The sequence below is a fragment of the Macrotis lagotis genome, chromosome 1 (genome assembly GCF_037893015.1).
Source record: "Macrotis lagotis isolate mMagLag1 chromosome 1, bilby.v1.9.chrom.fasta, whole genome shotgun sequence".
In the NCBI taxonomy this organism is placed as follows: domain Eukaryota; kingdom Metazoa; phylum Chordata; class Mammalia; order Peramelemorphia; family Peramelidae; genus Macrotis; species Macrotis lagotis.
Genome location: NC_133658.1, coordinates 309,439,206 through 309,461,240, shown reverse-complemented (window position 1 = coordinate 309,461,240; position 22,035 = coordinate 309,439,206). Strand labels below are relative to the sequence as shown.

At 36.4% G+C, this 22,035-nt stretch overlaps 1 long non-coding RNA gene across 1 annotated transcript in view; it reads left to right on the top strand.

The window, feature by feature from the left end:
* The window catches only part of LOC141505506 (uncharacterized), a 207,076-nt gene that overhangs the window by 165,432 nt on the left and 19,609 nt on the right, over nucleotides 1-22,035 (top strand). The window contains exons 3-4 of the long non-coding RNA XR_012473622.1: nucleotides 14,920-14,998; nucleotides 19,577-21,930. This is a non-coding gene — a long non-coding RNA (uncharacterized LOC141505506). The remainder of the gene's footprint in view (nucleotides 1-14,919; nucleotides 14,999-19,576; nucleotides 21,931-22,035) is intronic.

The window sequence follows — 22,035 nt, the reverse complement described above, 5'->3', positions numbered from 1 at the left end:
AAATAATGAAAGCAATAGTTTTGGGAAATTAGTCCGGCTACAGGAAATAGTATAAATCAGAGAGAGGAAACTCCAGAGGCAAGGAGATCAGTGACAAATCCATGTAGAGATGTTCGTCAAGTAGTTGGGAATGCTGAGAACTACAGGGAAAGATTAGATTTGAATATAGATTTAGAGGGAAGCTAGGTGGGACAGATAGAATGCCAGGTCATTGTCCTGACTTCAAATCTGGCCTCAGACACTTACAAGCTGTGTGACTCTAGCAAGTTACTTAACCCTGTTTATGTCAGTTTTTGTCATCTGTAAAATGAACTGGAGAAAGAAATGGAAACCACCCCAGTATCTTTGCCACGCCCCCCATCCTCCAAGGTCAGGAAGAGTCAGATATGACTGAAATGATTGAATAACAATAAAATATAGAATTTAGAATAATCTAAAAAATGAAATTTTGAGAGCAGATAAAATTAACAAAGGGGAGAATGTAGAAAAGAGTAGAGAGTAAGCTTGAGGATTGAACTTTGGGGATATCAACATCAAGGAGGTTGGACAGGGTTTTCTTAACTCTTTTTGTGTCATGGAATCCTTTGACAGTAAAACCTACAGACTCCTCAGAACAACATAGGATTACAAAGGAAGCCAAAGATTAGTGAAAAATTAAAAGATAAATTTTTACCCCCTTCAAGTTCATGAACCATGAAATCTACCTGTATTTAGCATCCTGAGGTAGGAGGGTGAAGAATAAAGGAAGATTAGAGACCACAGTCAGAAAGGGTAGGGGGGTGAATCATCAATGAGTAATGTCACAGAAGGGAGGGGTGATCAATAGCATTATGTTCAGTAAGGTTAAGGAGGATAAGAAAGGAGAAGAGGTCTTCGGTTTTAGCAATTAAGAAGGCACTGGTGACCTTGAAGAGATAAATTTCAGTAGAGAGTTGGGTCAGAAATGATGATTATAAGGGAGGAAGGAGGTAGGGAAGAAGTGAATGTACAAAATGTAGATTAATCTTTCCAGAATTCTAGCAGTAGAAGGGGGAGGTAAGAGAGACAGAGCAATAGCTCAAGGGGATGGTAGATTCAAGGGAGGGTGTTGTTTGTTTGTTTGTTTTAAGGACAGAGGAGATAAAACATATTTGTGGGCAGTGGGAAAAGAACCAGTAGAAAGAGAGAGATTAATGATGAGACAGAGAAAAAACACAAACAGAGAATGATTGGCAAAGTCCTAGAGAAGATAGGAGGGCCTATGGCAGCAATAATAATAATAATCATAATAATAATTGTTTATATATTGTTTTAAAGTTTGCAAAGTGCTCATATTATCTTCTCGAATATCTTAACAATCTTATAATTTAGGTTCCATAGGTATCATGGTGCTTATTTTACATAAGAGGAAAGTAATATTAAATTAAATAAATTAAATTAAAATAAATAAATTAAATAAATAATTAAACATTAAAAGACCTCTTGATCACATGATGATCTGTGCTTCAAGCCCAGCATTCTCTTTACCATGCCATGGTGTCGGGGGTCGGAAGAAGACCCCGGACACCATGGTTAGTCTTGTCATCTGCTGAGATTGGATCAAAGTAAGAGAATATGTGTAAGGATAGAGGAAATTTTAAGGCATGGATGATAGGTTATGAGGGAACTCAGAGCAGAAAGTTGAATTGGACACCTGAGAAATTTTGAAACAGCTGATTGGAAAAATATGGTAGAATCAGTATAAAAAGTAAAATAATTCAGTTGAGGGCATTTTAATGGACCCACTTAACAGTGTTTTATTATTTCTTCCAATAATACTCACCAATCTGAGAATAAGAAGTGAGATTGATAGTGGGGTGAATCAGGATAAGCAGAGGAGGATTTTGAAAGGATAAGGGATTCATGGATGGAAGACAGTTTCATATTGAAATGTCTAACAAGAGCATCAAGATTTTGAAAGAAGGGAGTAAAGGCAGAACAAAAGTTCAGAGAAGAGGAAACAATCACAGATCTGGGCATCATGAGGGTGAAGGAAAGCTTCAGGAAGAATGAAGCATAAATGGGTTAGAAGAGCAGAGATGAGGTTTCAGATTTTTGACTTCAGGTGGGGAAGTAGTTTGTGGTTATGGTCAAGTTGAAGACATGCCCATTTCTAAGCAAAGTAAAGGAGATGGCATGTGATCTGAGGAGCTTGTTGGACTAGGGAAGCTAGTACATAAATAATTATAGAAATTCTTGGATTCCCTACTTGCAATGAAATTCTGGTACAATAGCTTTCTGGCTTCTGCCATTGACCCTGTCCCACAGCCTTCTTCAATTTTCCAGCTCAGGAAGCTAATCCTAGAAGCTAATCCTTACCAGTCATGTCTTGGGTAATGAGGTAATGAGGTCAGATGACTGTGCCCATGGTCTTTTCTATGTCTGCTAGGCACTCAGACACCATTTCTTTTTTTAATTGATATTTTATTTTTTCAAATATATATATTATGAAATTTTTTTCAACATTCATCCATATTCATATATATATATATGTGTGTGTGTGTGTGTGTGTGTGTGTGTGTGTGTGTTTCAAAAATTTCCTTCCACTGTACTTCCCTCTTCCCTCCCCTCAGCAGTGAATAGACAGGTTAACACTATACATACATATTTTTGATAATCATGTTTACAGATTAGTCATTTTAGGTATGAGGAATTAGGATTGAGGGAAAGAGATACATAAGAGATAATTTTGATAGAGCGTTCATCAGATTTTGAAGGATTTTGCTTTGTTTGTTTTTCTTCCTCTGGATGGAGATAACATTGTTCATAATTGGTCTAATATGGCTGTCCTAGCTTTCTGATTTGCTGAGAGGAGCTGCTTCCATCAAGGTTAATCATCTCACAATGATGTTGTTAATGTGTACATTGTTCTCTTGGTTGACCATTTGTTTTTAGCCTGGCTCCTCTTGCTCCTACCTGATATGAAGCAGGTCTCAAATGACACAGACCAAATCCTGCCATATGGTTGAACTGTCTCATCATGTTTCCCTCAACAGCCCTCTTTCTTTTTACTGCTACCTTACCTGGTTACTCTATGATAAGTATACTCTACCTCTCTTATATTCTTCCTATTCCAGTGATTCTAAAGTGTTGGCTACTAATGCGTAATTCTCATTCCCCACCTTCAATTATCTACTTTCTTACTCCCATCCCCCTTAAGGCTCCCTCATTCCAGATTTTCCTTCCTCTTTTACATTCTTTAGATATCTGCTCCATCATAAATTTCATTTCAGTTTAAATCTCTTTCCTTCTTATTCCTTCTGGTACTCACTGAGACCCGATTCCCTCCTGATTATGATACTTCCCTCACCATCATTTCCACAGCTTGTTGTCCTCATGTTGTTCTCATGTCTTCTCTTCTCACTCTTCACTGTTGGAGGTGGAAGAATAAAATACTCCCTATTATGTCCAGACTCTCTACCACAATATACACCATTACTCAGCAACTTCTCTTCCTCTGAGGTTCATACTATTGACAAATCCACAAATCCACAATGACATCCATACTGTCATTCAATTTATTACCTGATCCATATCATTCTGACTGCTATCAGTCAAATCCCAGGATATTTTTCTTTCCTAAAGGAGTTCAATGCCTGATTCATAGTATTTCTGTTTATCCCAAACACCTGCATTCATATTAAGGGACTTCAACACATATATTGAAGTTCCTTCAAATACCTTAACTTCTCAGTTCCTTATTCTACTCAATTCCCATGATCCACTCTCCCTATATTTCTCTTCCTCTGCTCATTTAAACTCCTTAAAAAAGCCATTTACATTAGATACCTTTATTTTCTCCTATTATGTTCTTCTAAAGCCCCTTCAATTTCCTCCTAACCTCATCATTCAACTGAAACTGTTCTCTATCAAAGTAACAATGTACTTTTAAATGTACTCAAATATAATTTTTTCTCAATCTTTATTCTTTTTTTATCATACCTCAAGGTTTTTTCCCCCAATCCTTATTCTTCTTTATCATACCTCAAGGTTCTGTCCTTGGCCTTCTCTTTTACTCTGTACGCTTTCATTCAGTGAGGTCCTTAGCTCCCATGAATTCAGTGAACATATCTATCAAGATGCTTCCACATCCCTCTTTTTAGATAACTTTATATCATAAACTACTTTTTGGATGTCTTGAACCTGATATCATATAGTTATCTCAAATTCAACATGTTTGAAACAGAACTCTATTTTTCTCCCCAAACCCTCTTCCTTTATGAAATTCACTGTTATTGATGGTCCACTATTATTTTCCAAGTATTCAGACTTGGTATCATCTTCAACTCACTCCACACAACTTATACACTCCCAAATCTTGACATTTCTACTGTCATAACAGCTTTTATGCATATACATACAAATATGCATATGTAATATATACACTCATATATCTATATATTTATAATATATAAAGATAAAATACAGACACCGAGCTTCTCTCTCAAGCTGAAATGCCAAGTATCCAAACTCTACTTGTAGAGCAACTCCAAAGGGCTGGCTACATATTCAAATTCCATAAATATATTAGTCAAAAGACTATTTTGTGGAGAACTCACACATTTTCACACAGAGGTCAGGAAAATGTCATACTGAATTCAATCAAGATCTCTCTGAAAATTTTTAATATTGATAATCAACATGGGAGATGCTGGCACAGGACAGTCCAGCATGGCATGCTCACATAAAAGAAGGTGCTATATTCTATGAGCAAAGCAGAAAGTGGTTGCACAAAGGAAATGTGAGGTGAGAAAATCTAGAAGCATCTTCATCCCAAATGTTCAAATGAACTAATTGTGTCCAGCCTATGGTAGACTTCTGAGCTCATATTGATCTGATCAGTCAAAAGTGATATTATATCTTGACCAGAATTGTGATGTCAATGATCCTCTCCTAGTACAAAAGACAAATAATGACATAAAATTACATAAATAATTGGGAAATATGCATGTGTACACATAAACATTATATATTGTTAGGGACTGTTGTGTATGGGAGCATTGTAAACTACCATCACCTGGTGTCCTTGAGCACCAGAGTCTTATCTTACTAAGTACCGTGGAAGTGGGAGTGGGAATGGATTAAAGACTGGAAAGGTATTTAAGTACTTGTGTTTTGGTAAATAAATGGAGCACTTGGAGATCTTGATGGTACTTGTCTCCCTTGTCATACTTGTTTCCCACCCCTCCAACTCTCACCTTGGGGAAGATTGAGGGTGTCCAGAACTGGGACTCAGCATAGAGTCCAGGAAAGGGACTTAACAATTGACGTCCAAACTGGGACTCAAGATATTGACATCTGAACTAGTACTAAACAATATATACATATGTATAGGAATATATGTTTGTGACTATACATACACATAGACACACACACACATACATACATATGCACAAGAGCCTTTGTCAATTTGGTAATAAGATTTAGGTATGGATTGTTTTACATCTGTATATGTAAATATACATATATACATATAATTACATATATTATATATAATATATGTATATTGCATCTACATGTCATAGCCTAAATCAGCCTCACGTCATCCCTCTTTAAATTTTTTTTGTCTCTTTATCTCAGTATATGAATTTTCTTCCAACTCCAATTTATCCTTTACTTAACTATGAAAGTAATCTTCCTAAAGCACAGGCAGGCAGATACGTTACAATTATTTGTTAAGAACTTACTATGGGCCAGGTGCTGTGGTTAAGCACTTGGGATACAATACAATCAGTTTTACCATATATACCTGTGGTCAAACATGAATTTGTTCTAACAAGAATGAGATATTACAGAATAATTTGAGCAGAACTATTATTCCCAAGATTTCTTTTGCCCAATTTTATTTGTGAGAAACTAAAAGACGATGAGCCACATCCAACCACATCTGCATCTTCAACTTTTCATTAGATTTTAGAGAATCCTTCTTGTACCATTTTACAAGAACTCACAAGCTATACATAAAAACCTTTCTGAGATCTACTTTCACAAAAAAACTTCAAGTTTTTTCAAAGTAAAGTGCCATGTTTTACGTATATCTCCTGATTTAATAGGAGCTATGGGAGGAGGAGGGTTGGCCAACACCCATACACTTAAACCCCATATGTATCCTTCCACAGCTTTCCACCATAGTGCCTTAGTGTGAACTAGGACACATGCCAAACAGAAGCCTAGATAGTGAATGCTGCTGGTATTTATTTTACTATTTAAGTATTTAACCATGTAGTGTGTATAAAGTTATTTTTATTAGTGCCTATCTTTTTATTTTACATTGAAAATACTATTATTTATTTTAAACCTAAATTCAAATGGAGAAAAAAATTACCAAGTAACAAAGAATACAAAAGAGGACTCAATATAATATATTTCTGTTTCAAAAGACCATATATAATAAATACCTCACATTATCCTCAAAGATGCTCAATTTTTCTTTGCTTCCATGTTGGTTTTCTTTTGATCTCTGCTGGTCCCTCTTCACTTCTCATCTCCATTTTAAAGAAGGCTACAATTAAGCATGGACACACACACATTCATACATATATATCCAATTGTCATCTGTTTCTCTGAATGTGAATAGCATCTTCCTTCATAAGTTCAAATCTTCTCATGCTTTTCTAAATGAACTAGCTCATCATTTCTTACACCTCAGCAATATTCCAAACTAATCACATCCTGAGAGATTGCCTATGAAAGATTTTTCTCCAATTTTCTGCATTCCTCCTATTTTTTGGCTGCATGGTTTTTATTTATACAAGAAAATTTAATTAAAAAATTAAAAGTATCCATTTTATACTTCAATAATGCTCTCATCTTAAAATATAGTTTAAGATCTGATACTGCTGTATCTACTTCCTTTACATCTTTCCCCCTGGGATTTCTCTGAAGTACTTCATCTTTTGTTCTTCCATTTGAACTTTATTATTATTATTATTATTATTATTATTATTATTATTATTATTTTCCAACTCAGTAAGGTAATTTTTAGTACTCTAATTAGAATGACATTGAATAAATAGATTAGTTAAATAAAAATACTATTTTTAAAAAAATTGGCTTTATAATGAACAATAACTTCAATTATTTAGAACTGACTTTATTTGTAAAAAAAAAGTGTTTTATGTTTTGATTCATATAGTTCCAATGTCTCTTGGGAAAGTATTCTCAAGTATTTTATGCTCTCTAATTTTTTTGAATACTCTAAAACAATATTAACAATATTAAGTAATATTCCCTATTTTTCTCTTTTGATTAAATCTACTTTAGATTCAGTTTTTTCTGAGATCATGATTACTACCTCTAGTTTTTTACATAATAAATTCTACTCCTGATCTTTATTTTATTTTTGTGTGTATCTCTCATTTTATAGCAATTCCTGAAAGCAACATATTATTGAATTACCATTTTTAATCTACTGTAAGTTCCCATATTTTGGGTAAAATCATTCTATTCACATTCTGAGCTATATTGTGTATTTTCCTCCTTCCAATTTTTCTTAATTATCCTTCTCACACTGTTCTTATCCCTTCTGACTCCCCTGATTTACTTCTACCTAATACCTTGTCCTCCTATTCCTTAACCTACCCACTACTATAACAGTTCCTTCCTTTTCCTCTTCCCGCTGTCTTCTTTCTTTTTGTATTTAGAATAATTTTTTACCTTTCTACATATATATGTTGTTCCCTCTTTAGCCCAGACTTGATGAGAGTAAGATTCTATCACTATATGCCCTTCCCCCTACTAGCTTCTTTTGTATATTTTTCCTTTTATTTTTTTGAGAGTTTACGTAGGGAAGTTTATTTATTTTTTTGTTTTGCTTTGTTTTTTTAATTTAATATTTATTTATTCTCATTTTGTACAAATAGTTTTCTTATACATTAATAAAATATTCTTGTTTAAGACTAAACAAAATACCCCCTCCCCCCAAAATATAGACTTGCTTGAGCGATAAAGTAAAGGGGAGAGAAAAAAATTAAAATTAAAATAAAAAAATAATAATAATAATAATAATAATTGTAGGTATGACCAGGTGGTGCATTGGACAGAGCACCAGCCCTGGAGCCAGGAGCACCTGAGCCCATATATGGCCTGGTACACCCAACGATCATCCAGCTGTGTGACATGCAAGCCACCCCAACCTCACTGCCCTGCAAAAACCAAAACAAAAAAAAAAAAGAAAAAAGACCCAAAATAAATAAAATAGTAATAATAGTAGGGGCAGCTAGGTGGCAGACAGAACACTGGCCCTTGATCCAGGAGCACCCGGGTCCAAATCTGGCCTCAAATACCCAACAATCACCCAACTGTGTGGCCTCAGGCAGGCCACCCAGCCCCATTTGCCCTGCATCCCCCCCCCCCAAATAATAATAATAAAAAATGTGCTTCAGTCTGTGTTCCAACACCACCAACTCTGTCGTGGGTGGATCACATTCTTTATAAGTCCATCACAGAAGTTACTTCCATATTTTTTCCACCATTACCATTGCTCATCGCAACTCCCTCCTTTCGCATTTCTCCACCACCATGTACTATATTTTCTCTTTCCTTTCACTCTGACTCTGCTGTAGGGTAGCTGAGTGGAACAGCAGACTGACCCCTGGCCCTGGGGCCAAGAGGCCCTGAGCCCCCATACCACCCCTTAGGCTCAGCATCCACCTGGCCCTATGGTTCCAGACAGGACATCCGATCCCAGCCCCTTGCAAGAAGTAAAAAAAGAAAATGTGTTATATCTGACCACTCTCCCCCATGGTCCATCCTCTCCTCCATTACTCATATCCCCCCTTCTTTCCTTCTTATTCCAGATGTCTATACCCTATTGAGTATATATGCTGTTTCCTCTCCTAGCCACCTCTAATGAGAGCGAAGATTCCCTCATTCCCCCTTGCCTTCCCCAATTCCATATCATTGCAATAGCTCATTGTAATAAAGAAAAATCTTATTATATGAAATATCTTGGCCTATTACCCCTCTCCTTTTTCTTTCTCCCGTTACATTTCCCTTTTTTTCTATTGACTCCATTTTTATACCATATAGTCAAATTCAGCTTTCTCCTGTGCTTCATCTATAAAAGCTCCTTCTCCCTGCTCTGTTAATTGAGAAGGTTCATATGAGTATTATCAGTATCATTTTTCTATACATGCAGTTCATCATCATTAAGTCCCTCATATTTTCCCTTCTCCTCCAATCTCTATGCTTCACCTGAGTCCTGTATCTGAAGATCAAACCTTCTGTTCAGCTCTGGCCATTCCAATAGGAACATTTGAAATTTCCCTGGTTCATTGAAAGTCCATCTTTTTTCCCTGGAAGAGGACATTCAGTTTTGCCAGGTAGTTGATTCTTGGTTGCATTCTGAGCTCTTTTGCCTTCCGATATATTATATTTCAAGCCCTAAGAGCTTTTAATGTAGTTGCTGTTAAGTCCTGTGAGATCCTGATTGCAGCTCCACAGTATTTGAATTATGTCCTTCTGGCTGCTTGTAATATTTTCTCCTTGACTTGGGAGATCTGGAACTTGGCTATAATATTCCTGGGGGTTGTTTTTTTTGGGATCTCTTTTTTGAGGAGATCAGTAGATTCTCTCCATTTCTATTTCACCCTCTGTTTCTAGGCTATCAGGGCAATTTTCCTGTAATAATTATTTGGAAATGATGTCAAGGCTCTTTTCCTGATCATGACTTTCAGGTATTCCAATGATTTTTAAATTATCTTTCCTAAATCTGTTTTCTGTATCAGTTGTTTTTTCAATGAGATGTTTCACATTTTCTTCTAATTTTTTCATTCTTTTGGTTTTGAAGTATTGTGTCCTGATTTCTCGTAAATTCAGCAATCTCCCTGAGTTCTATTCTTTGTTTGAAGGATTTGTTTTCCTCAGAGAGCTTTCTTATCTCTTTTTCCATCTGACCAATTCTGCTTTTTAAAGCATTCTTCTCCTCAATAACTTTTTGAACGGTTTTATCCATTTGACCTAAGCTGGTTTTTAGCATGCTATTTTCTTCAGCATTTTTTTTGGATCTCCTTGACTAAGCTGCTGATTTCATTTTCATGTTTTTCCTGCATCTCTCTCATTTCTTTTCCCAGTTTTTCTTCTATCTCCCTCATTTGATTTTCAAAGTCTTTTTTGAGCTCTGTCTTAGCCTGAGCCCAATTTCTGTTTTTCTTGGAGTCTTTAGATGCAGGAGATTGTGCTCCCTCATCTTCAGACTGAGTGTGTTGATGCTTCTTGGGATCACAGGCAAAATATTTCTCAATGGTGTTCCTCTTTTTTCTCTGCTTGCTCATTTTCCCAGCCTGAGCCTGGTTTTGGGGTGCTTCCTGAGCTTTTGGGACACTCCCACAAGGATCTCAGTGTGTGAGGCTCTGTCCTCCATCCTGGTCTGTGAATGACCATAAGCAAACCCCTCTGCCACGGGGCTGAGGTGGGGGGGCTTGTTGTTCTATGGGGAGGCCTAGACTGTGATCAAGATCTGAATGTGGTCAGAACCCCAGAGTCCTGTTCCAGAGACAGAGGACAGAGCTGGGCAGTCTCTCTTTGCTCCCTCCCTAGGCTCAGCATGCTCACGCCCTGGGGGCTCCTGCTTACCGGCTTCTGCTTCCTGTTCCTGGATCTGGGCTGCCAAGGGGACCACGTTGCTTACTATGTTCCCTGAGGGCTGGGTTTCACATGCTCGCTCTGGCAGAGGTCCCTGCTGTTCCCCCAAGTTGTGCCCAGTGCTCCCCGGGGCATAGGTCAGGAAACTGTCCCACTGCTGTGAGCCTGGCTCCCAGTGCCCTGGGGCTGCCTCCAGGATACTGAAGTTCTTTTGCTCTAGCGTGCCACCCCTCTGGCAGGCCGCCCCTCTGATCCCGGGGAGCAGAGCCTTTCTGCTCTTTTCCAGGTTACCTTGAGTGGGAGAACTGCCTCATTGGGTCCCTCTGTGGGTTCTGTCTCTCAAAAATTTAGTTAGTCCTTAGTTTATAAATTTTATGAGAGAGCACCTAAGAGACTATCCTCTCTTGTGGCCATCTTGGCTCCGGTCCCTCCTATATTTTTCTTTTAAGCCTCATTTGTATGAGCTAATTAGTCCTTTTCATATTTCTCTCCACAATTAAATTTTTTAGAATCACATCATCATACACAACTCAGCCCAAGTCTTTTTTTCAAATTATTCAAATAATGATGACAGTCATGAGTTCTGATGATAGTTTAACATTTAAAAGTAAACAATTTGACCTCATTGAATTCCTTATTGAGTTTACCTTATATTTTTCCTGAATGGTATTTGTTGAATTTTCCCTTAAGTTCTGCTATATTTTTGTCACAAATACCTGTTTTTCAGTTCATTAGATGTCCATTCTTTTTTTTTTTTTTTGATTCAAGATTATTGTTAACTTTGCTGGATAATTACCCTTGGCCATAACTTCAACTCTTTTGCCCTATGCAATATGGTATTCCAAGACCTATGAATCTTGAACATAGCAGCTGCTAGGTCTTGTGCACTCTTTAATTTAGCTCCACATTATTGAAGTTGTAGTTTTCTTCATGTTTCCGGTATTTTCTCCTTAATCTGGGAATTTTGAAACTTGACTATGATACTCTTGTAAGTTTTCCTCCTGGGATCGCTTTCAGGTGATCATCAGTGGGTTTTTTCCTATTTCTGCTTTCCTTTTTTTTGTTCTAGAACTTCAGGGCAATTTTCCTTGATTATTTCTTATATTATGATATCAAAATTCTTTTTTAAATCATAATTTCCAGGTAGTCCAATTATTCTTATTTTCTTCTCCTTAATCTGTTCTCTAGATATGTTGTTTTTCTGATGAGATGTTTCACATTGTTTTCTATTTTTTCATGATTTTAATTTTATTTTTATTATGTCTTGGTAGAGTGCTACTAGCTTCTTTTTTTGCCCAATTCTATTTTACAAGGAATTATGATATTCCTTTAGTTTTTAATCCTCTATTTCAAGTTGGTTGATTTTCTTTTTATAATTTTCTAGAGTTTCTTGGTTTGTTCCCCCCTCCCATTTTTTCCCTTCACTCTCTCTTATTTGATTTTTAAAGCCTTTTTAAAAGTTCCTCCAAGATTTCTATATGTGCTTGGGGCCATTTGACATTTCTCATTAAAAAAGGAATGACTTTTTTTTGCTCTATTATCTTCCTCTGAATAGGAAAGCAGATCTTTTCTATCCCTATAGTAGCTATCTATAGTTGAATTTATTCTCCTTTACTTATTTATTTTTATTTTATTTGGTTTTTAGCAGCTATTAAAAGTAATCAAACTATAGTTCTCCATATACAGGTATGGGGAATAATGCCCCAAGTCTCGGGTCCTTCTTACTGTTATTTTTCTGAGGTCTTTCCTAGGGCTTAACCTTGGGCCCTCCACTCCACTCCTAAGCCACTGCTAGGACCCCTAACCACACTGTCCCACAAATAATCTTCTTCCCTGTGATCCCTCCAGTGACTGTAAACTACAGCTGTACTTTCTGCCCTGAAACTGAAATCAGGGACTTTACTCTCTTGCAAGTGCTCACAGCCAGCAGCTACTGCTGCTGCAATTACAAGGTGTATCCTAGCTCCTTCACAGCTGCAGCCTTGAGTGCATCTGGTTAGCACAGCTGTTCTTGTCATCCCTCAATAATAGAAGTTCCAATCTTTTCCTACTCAGCTTCAGAAACCCACACTGTCCATGACTTGGCAGTTTCTAAGGCTGAAGCTGTCTTCCAACCCAACTACTTCCAGGGCTTGTTGTATTTTGATTCTGTGGAGTTAGCCTGGAGATGTTAGCACTTCACTCAGGCTGAACCTCCAACACTGAAGGTAAGGGTCTTTCCTGAAGTTTTCATAAATTGTCTTAGGATAATAATTGCTTAACCCTAACTTTTGTTTATTTGTGCTGCTCTACATTACCTGAGGTGAGGTTCTTTCATGTGTATGTGTGTGTGTGTGTGTGTGTGTGTGTGTGTGTGTGTGTATGTGTGTGTGTGTGTGTGTGTGTGTAGATCTAGAAAGTCAAAAGTTTTCTGATCTGCCTTGCCATCTTCTCAGAACCTTCTGGTTCCTATCCTTTTAAAAACATTTTATTTTTCTCCAATTACATGTGAGAATAACTGTAAACATTTGTTTCTTTAAAAATTCCATATTCTCTCCCTCCCTTGTTTTCCTCCCTCCAATTGAGAAGACAAGTAATTTGACATAGGTTTTACATGCAAGACATATTTCCATATTAGTCATGCTATTATAAAGAAAACACAGACTAAAAAACCCCCAAAGAAAAATAAAGTAAAAAAATATGCATCAATTTGCATTCAAATTCTATAAACTCTTTCTCTGGAGATGGATAACATTTTTCATTATAGAATCTTAAGAATTGTCTTGGATCATTGTATAGTTGAGAATAACAAAGAGAGTCAGAGTTGATTATCACAATATTGCTGTTACTATGTATAACATCAGTTCATCTAAGGTTTCTCAGGCTTTTCTGAAAGTATCCTACTCATCATTTCTAATAGCTCAATAATATTCCATCATAATCATATACTATAACTTGATTAGCCATTCCTTAATTAATGGGTATCTCTTCAATTTCCACCACTAAATTCCACCACTTGCCACCACTAAAAGAACAGCTATAAATATTTTTGTACATAATGATTCTTTTTGTTTTTGTTTTGTCTTTATGTTTTTTTAAATCTTATTGATGAATCAAAACTGCTAGTTAATATTCATTGACCATAAATCTATGGGGGAATGATTATTCTTATACATTTTTTATAAATTTATATTAATAAATTTTTAAATCAGTTTTCCATGTTTATAAAATAGGACTTTATCAGGGCTACTTCCTGTAAAATTTTCTTTCATAGTTTTGATTACTATTTATTTCTCTCTATCCTATTTCCCCCATTTATCTCTCCCCTTTCACTCTGTCTTTCCTCATAAGTTTTTTGCTTCTGACTATTAGTTCCTCCTGCCCTCCCTTCTGTCAGTCCCCCTTCTCTTATCCCCTTTCTCTCCTATTTTCCTGTAGGATAAAATAGATTTTAATACCTAATTGAATGTGTATGTTATTCTTTCTTGAGTCAATTCCAAAATTCCAATGAAATTAAGGTTCAAGTAGCCCAACCTACCTTCTCCATCTTCCCATCCACTGTAAAAGCTCTTTTATGTGTCTTTATGTGAGATAATTTGCTCCATTTTATTTATTCCTTTCCCCTTCTTTCAGTTCATTCTTCATTCTCACCTCTATTTTTTAGGTATTATCCCATCATATTCAATTCACCCCTATGCTTTCTCCATATGTTTTGTGTGTATGTGTGTGTGTGTGTGTGTGTATGACTTTTTACTGCTGAAATAAATCATTAATTCCTAGGAATTCCCAGAATCATCTTCCTATGAAGGAATGTAAATTGATTTCTCTTTCCTAATTACCTTTTAATTCTTCTCTTGAGTCTTGTATTTGAAAGTCAAATTTTCCATTTAGCTTTAGTTTTTTCATCAGAAATACTAGAAAGTCCTCTATTTCTTTGAATATCCAGTTTTTTGATGTTAAGGATTATACTTAGTTTTGGTGGGTAGGTGATTCTTGGTTGTAATCCAAGATCCTTTGCTTTCTGGAATATCATATTCCAAGCCATTCAAATCCTAAGGTAGATGCTGATAAGTCTTGTGTTATTCTGACTGTGGCTCCATGATATTTGAATTGTTTCTTTCTTGCTGCCTGCATGATTTTCTTCTTGACCTGGGAGTCTGGAATTTTATTATAATATTCCTGAAATTTTTCATTTTGGGATCTCTTTCAGAAATTGATTGATGGGTCTTTTCAGTGTCTTTTTAACCTCTGGTCCTAGAATATTAGGGCAATTTTCTTCTACATTTTCTTGAGAGATGAACTTTTGATAGTTTTGTTTATCCTTGATCTATTTTTCAGGTCAGCTGTTTCCCTGAGAAGCCCAATGTCGAGTCCAGAGGAGGGAACCCAGGCCGACATCAATATGATGCATAAACTGGTTCGTTTATTGATCACAGGATACATAATTTTATACTCTACATTTACGTAACCAATTACATAAGCATTTTAGCAAGCATTGTTTTCACATGCATACCTTGTGTATGTCTTAGGTGATTGTTTTGAGAACCAAACAGTGTTTTGATAAACAGAGTGAATATTGTTTTGAGAACCAAACAGTGATTTGATAAACAAAGTGCAGAAGGTAATTATCTCAGAATGCGCTATCTATCTGAGCCTGGGAATGTACCTCCTCAGCTCAGACATGAAGCTACTCCCTTGTCTAAGCTCTGAAGCACATCTTGCTTGTTAAAGCACATAACTATTTCTGTATTAACCCTTCATAGCTCTTAGCCTGAAATACATATGACACAACAACCCAATATACATTTTTTTCCTATATTTTTCCTTTCTTTTTGATTTTGTTTTTATTGCTTTTTGATGTTTCATGGCGTCATTAGTTTCTACTTGTCCAATTCTAATTTTTTTAAGAGTTATTTTCTTCATTGAGCTTTTGTACCTCCTTTTCCATTTGCCCATTCTACTTTTTTAAGGGACTCTTCTTCAGTAAATTTTTGTACAACTTTTTCCATTTGGCCTATTCAACTGTATAATGTGGATTTTTTTTTTACAATTTAGCTTATTCTGTTTTTAAACTGTTTATTATTTCTTCATGATTTTCTTGTGTATCTCTCATTTCTTTTCTTATTTTTTTCCTGTACCTCTTTGATTTTATTTTTAATATCTTTTTTTTTGAGTGCTTCCAGGATATGAGACCAATTCATATTTTTCTTTGAGGGTTTGGATGTGGGAGCTTTGGTTTTGTTATCTCCTTCTGAGTTTCTGTTTTGATTTTCCCTGTCACCATAGTAACTTTTTCTGGAACTGTTACCCAGGCCTGCAGTCTAGATCCAAGTATGATAAATTTAATAGAATTCCATGTCTAGTGCCATCAAAGGAATCCCTCTAAGATATAGGGTAAAATGTTCCTAGGTGCCAGCCAAGTGAAGTTCCCCTGCAAGGGGATGACAGCTTTCACTCTCCTTTCTTCCTATTCTCCCATATCTCCAAACTATATCCACATCTTCCCTACCCTCCCTCAGATATGATCTCAAATTACTTTCCTTTTTTTTCCCAAAATGAGAACTACAAAATTCAGGGGGTGGGGGAGGTAGATAAACTGGACAATTCCTTGTCACAGGTTGTTACATTATAAAGTCCTCTGCTTGGTATTTAAAGCTCTTCATAACCTGACCCCTTCTTTCCTTCTTATTCTTCTGACATTTTAATCCCTCCCATGTATTTTAAAATCCAGTTAATTTGACCTCTGTGCTCTGCCTCCAACAAAACATTTCTCATCTCTGAGACTTTTACTGCCTGTCTCCCTAACCTAGATTGTTCTATCTTTTTCAGATTCTACTCAAATATCACTTTCTTTTTACTCACTTATTTCCATTTTATTTTATTTTTTGTTCTAAATTCTGTGTTTCTTTCCTGACTCTCCTCCACCCATTAAGAAGGCAAGAACAATGAAACTCATTTCAAGAATGTACAGACAAAAGAAATTTCTGTATTAGCCATCTACTCTCTTACCAAAAAGGGTAAGAAATAGAAGAAAAATATGCTTCAATTGCATTCTGAGTGTATCAATTCTCTATCTGGAAGTGACTAGTATTTTTCATCATGAGTTCTTTGGAACTTTGAAAGATCAGTCTTCTAAAAGTTGACTCTTTACATTATTGATATAATTGTATATATTATTCTCCTGCATCTACCCTACTTTGTATCAGTTCATAAAGTCTTACCAGGTTTTTCTGAAACCCTTCCCTTCATCATTAGAGCACAATAATATTCCACTTCAGTGTATCACAAATTATTCAAGCATTTCCCAATTGATGAACATCCTCTCCCTTTCCAATTCTTTGCTACCAAAAAACCTATATTTTGACATATTGGTCCTTTTCTCTTTTCTTTGATCTCTTTGGAAGTTATATTCCCAGTAGCAGTATCAATAGGTGAAATGATATATAAACAGTTTAAGAACTTCTGGGACATGATCTAGATGGCATTCCAGAATGGCTTAACCAGTTCACAGTTTCACCAGTCTTGAATTAGTATTCTTGTAATTCTCATTCAGTATTTGTCATTTTCATTTTTTGTCATCCTGCCATTTGAAGTGGTACCTCAGAGTTGTTTTAATTTATATTTCTCTCATTAATAATGTCAAATACTACTTTCCACAGGAGACCTTTCCTGTTCCTTCTCCCCATACCCTCATAGTTATTTAAATGTTGTTTCCTCCATTAGAATGTGAGGTCCTTGAGAACAGTGACAGTAGTTTCACCCTCCATTAGAATGTGAAGTTCCTGAGAGCAGGAATTGTTTTGGGGTTTTGGGGGGGGTATATTCAATACTAAATACAATTGCTTTAAAAATAATTTTTGGCCAATTTATTTTACCTGGCCTTCCTAGGTTATAGTCATTCTCCTTTCTTTCCTTGCATCCAAGGAAACATCTGAATAAGTAATCTTGTCCAAGAAAGATGAACATTCACTTCCAAAGCCTAAAACATTGTGGAGGCAATTGTTGACACATCAAGTTTAATGAGCTGGTGGTAGATTGTGGAATGTACTTTTATTAACACAGAACCCTACCTCCCCTTCCCTACCCCCACTCCACATACCATGTTCAGCATCCCAAGTCAATATGATTTGTTTAAGCTTGTTAAGATGACTGACAGCCTGGTTATTACTTCTGCCCTCCAGTGACTGGCCTTCAAGCGGATATTATTAGACCCTTACACTGGCTAGTTTGGGCTTGAAAAACACTCCTCCTTGAGGAAGGTTTATAGATTATGTTTTTTTTCCTGGAAATAATGGACATTTCTATTGTTTTGAAAGGAAAAAAAAATCCCATAATTGGAACACAAATGGAATGTGCATTTAACTTTTTCAAAGAATATTCCTATAAGACAAGGTTGATAATCTAGCACCTTTTAAACTGTACTTATGAATCAGACTTTATAACCAGAGTCCAGAGGTTTTCACTCATGCATACAGTAATAGCTTCTGAAACCAAGGTTTGGCTTGTTCAACCAATGGTTTTGGATGTTGAAAGTGAAGATTGACATCTCATTGAGTTAAACAGTTCTTTAAATTGTGGAATGTCATAGAAATCTGGGAGTCCCTCTTAACATAATAATATTTAACCAAAAAAAAGCAGGAGAGGGAGGAAGGGAAGCCCTTTTACTACAAGGAAAAGTTGTGATCTGTGCAGAAAATCAAATCAAAATGGTTTTCAGAAAATTGACAAACTGAACTAAACTTTATTTAATTTAATTTCAAAAAGGATAGCTCTGGAAATAACATTGTTGGCTATGTGCGCTAGAAAAATCAATGATACAATTTTTGCCTTCTTCCTTTTTACTCCCTTGCCATCCAGCTCTATAATAAGTCATTTTGACTGGCCAAACAACTGGCAATCCTGTTGGCCCCCTTCTGTCTCGTCAGTTTTAGCCCCAGAGGTATCAGCGAAGAGTCTGTAAACTTCTCCTCTACTTGCTGCTGGCTTTGGTTGATTTGCCACTTTTTCTTTATAAATTTATGACAGGTTTATACACTATTCAATTCCCTATTCCAAACTCCTTTTATTTTGAGTATCAGGTGAGGAAAACACAACCAAAAGGTCGTTAGAAAGTAAGCTCCTTGAGGACAGGTATTATCTTATCATTGTATCTCCAGAGCTTAGCATAGTGCCCATTAATTCATGCACTAATATATAAGAACTCATATATTTAAATCCCTTTAAGGTTTTCAAAGGATGAGACAACATGATAGAATGGATAGAATTCTGGCAAAGGAGTCAGAGGACCCAGGTTTTAAGTTCAGATCTGAAGCTTACTATCTTTATAACTTTGGCAAAATAATTTAACATTCCTGGGCCTCAGTTTCTTCCTCTATAAAATGAGGAAACTGAACTAGATAATTTTCATCCCCAAATTGTGATTGTAAGTTTTTTCCTTATAACTACTCTGTGAGATAGGCAGGAAAATACTTCATTTCACAAATGAGTATACTGAACCTTATAGAGATAAAATCCAATGTGTCAAAGTGCTAAGACATTCTAGAGCTGGCATCTGATATTACTTTCCAAACTCAATACCAAAACCCTTTTGGCTAAACTATAGGGTCTTTGGATAGGTCCCACTTCCTTCACTGACCACACACTTTTTCACTGATCACCTTCTCCTTTCACTTGAGACTTTGAAAGGAAGACAAGGAAAGAAAGAGGAGACAAGATAGAAAAGTGGGGGTCCCTAGGGTACTTGGAATGGGTGAGCTCTGAACTCTAAAACAAGAGGTGCCACTCCAGCCTATCTTGGCTTCTGCTTTCATAACCTGCCTGAAAAAGGCGAGTTTGCTTGGAGAGAAATATATATATACACACACACACATATATATAAACACACACCCTATGTATTTATGTATGTAAATATATACATGTATATGTATTAAAATATATAATTCATCTAGCTATCATCTCTCTCTCTCTCTCTCTCTCTCTCTCTCTCTCCCTGCAGCGAAGCGGTGCAGTGGATACCAGTCCTGGAGTTCAAATCTGGCCTTGGACACCTGACACTTTCTAGCTGTGTGACTTTGGACAAGTCACTTAACCCTGATTGCCTTGCATCCAGGGCCATCTCCAGTCATCCTGATCCATATCTGGCCACCGGACTGAGATGGTTTCAGAGGAGAAAATGAGACTTGTGACTTAGCACAGCATCTTCTCATTCAAATCCAATTCACATGCATGTCATGGTGTCACCTCCCTGATAACATGATCTTTTTTGAGAGCAAAGGACAGACATTATTATTTATCCCATCTATCTATCTATCTATCTATCTATCTATCTATCTATCTATCTATCTATCTATCTATCTTGATTACAGAATATTGGATCCCAAAAGGACCCTTAGAAATATAGTAACTTAACCTCTTCATTTTACTGGGGTGAGGGAGGAAGGGAAGGAAATAAGTCACAGACAAATTAAATGACTTGGCCAGGATGAAAGCATAGTACTTTGTCTTGAAATCCTCTACTACTGTGCTAGTAAGTGAAAGCCTTGTTTAATCTAGGGGCAAAGGAAAATAACCTCTTCTGGCAGCAGCTCTGGCCACCCTCAGGGAAACCACATGGGACTACTCAGGTCTCTCCTCTCCTAGCCTGACCATTTCCAAGACAACTAGTAGTTCTCAGTCTCAGAAGAAGCTGTTGTAGACACACAGGGTAATAAGTTCAATAACATCTCACATAAAGATGGGAAAACTAATGGATATCTGGAGTTCTTCAGAAGCAGTGAGGCATAAGCAATTGGTCAAGGGATGAGATACAATGTGCACCTACTAGATTTGTCAAGTCACTTGAACTCTTAGGGGAAGGGGGATTATTATTAATTTCCTTATCTATAAAATAGGAATAATATTTGAACTGCTTTTCTCATAGTGCTGTAGTGAGTGAAAGTGCTTTGTAAAGTTAAGAGCAATAAATAAATAAATGAAAACTGAAGTTGAACCAAATGATCTGGTTCTGATTGAGTCAAAGCATTTGCAGCTTAGATCATCTTTTCTAGCTCCTTCATTTTACAGATGAGAAGATTGAGTGGGGTCCAGAGAGTTTAAGTTTGTTCAATATCACATAGGTAGGAGGGCAAACTATTGACTCCAAATTCAGTGAGATTGAGTTTTTGTCATTTTTGCTCCATACATTTGTTGGTGGAGTGAGAAAGATAAGAAGATACTTTGACTGTAAAAAAATAATGTCCTGTGAAACAATGAAGTCTAAGGGGGAAAACCTAAGATAACTTATGGAACTATTACCCTTTTCTCAGTATATTCAAGTGAAAAGTAAAGAGAACAAGTCTTGAAAATTCTTAGGTACGGTGGCTAGAAAAACAATCAATGTATACTACAGAGAAGGAAAAACAAGACAAAGTAGCAGGAATGAAGATTTGAGATGATTGTGTTTACAAGAAACCTGTGATAGGAGTCAGTGTGGTGTAGAGTAAGGGATGCTCTCTAGTCTAGTGAGTCAGATGACTTAGAGTCATTTGTTATTTACTAATTGGGTGACTTTGGCAGGTTATATCATAGTTCCCTCTGTAAAATGAGGGGATTGGAATAGATTAGTTTCCTTCTAGCACCAAGTTCCAAAATTCTAAACAGTCAGCAAGTGTTAAAAATCCCAAACCAGATTGAATTAAATTCTCCAAGTATGAGAGAAAGGTTGTTCAACCATTTCAGTCATGTCCAACTTTTGACTGTATTTGGAGTTTTCTTGGCAAAGACACTAGAGTGGTTTGCCATTTCCTTTTCCAGCTCATTTTTCCACATGAGGAAACTCAGATAAACAGTGACTTGCCCAGGGTCAAACAACTAGTTAAGTGTCTGAAGTCAAATTTGAATTCAGAAAAAGGAGTCTTTCTGATTTTAGGTCCAACTCTTCATTCACTGCACCATCTAACTCCCTTATCCAGCATTTATGAAGCATCTAGAGCCCTAGATAAGAGTCACATAATAGGTACAAGGTACTGTGCTAATCTCTGGGATTCTTCAGACTCTTAGCCTGGAACTCTTTCTACTATTTTCCCGAGTGGGTTACTCTAGATCAGGGCTGTCCAACCTTAGGTTATCTTAGGGCCATGTTAAAATAAAATAATTATTTGAAGGCCTCACCAAGAATAAAAAAGTACAGAACACTAATATAATAGTTAATTTATAGTCTTACCTTAGTTAAGTTTAGCAAGTGCCACAAAAAGTCATGGTACTTTTAACTTCTTAGGAAGTCAGAGAATGGATGTCATCAATATGATAAGTGAAGACATGAAGTGCAAAAGCAAATACAAAACAACAAAGTGACAACACAATAATATAAAGGTAGGTGCATACCAACTAGTCGGCATCATACAGATAGAACACATCCCACAGGAGTGATCACAAATTCTGAGCAATTTGGTCTGAATATAATACTGCTTAAAAACA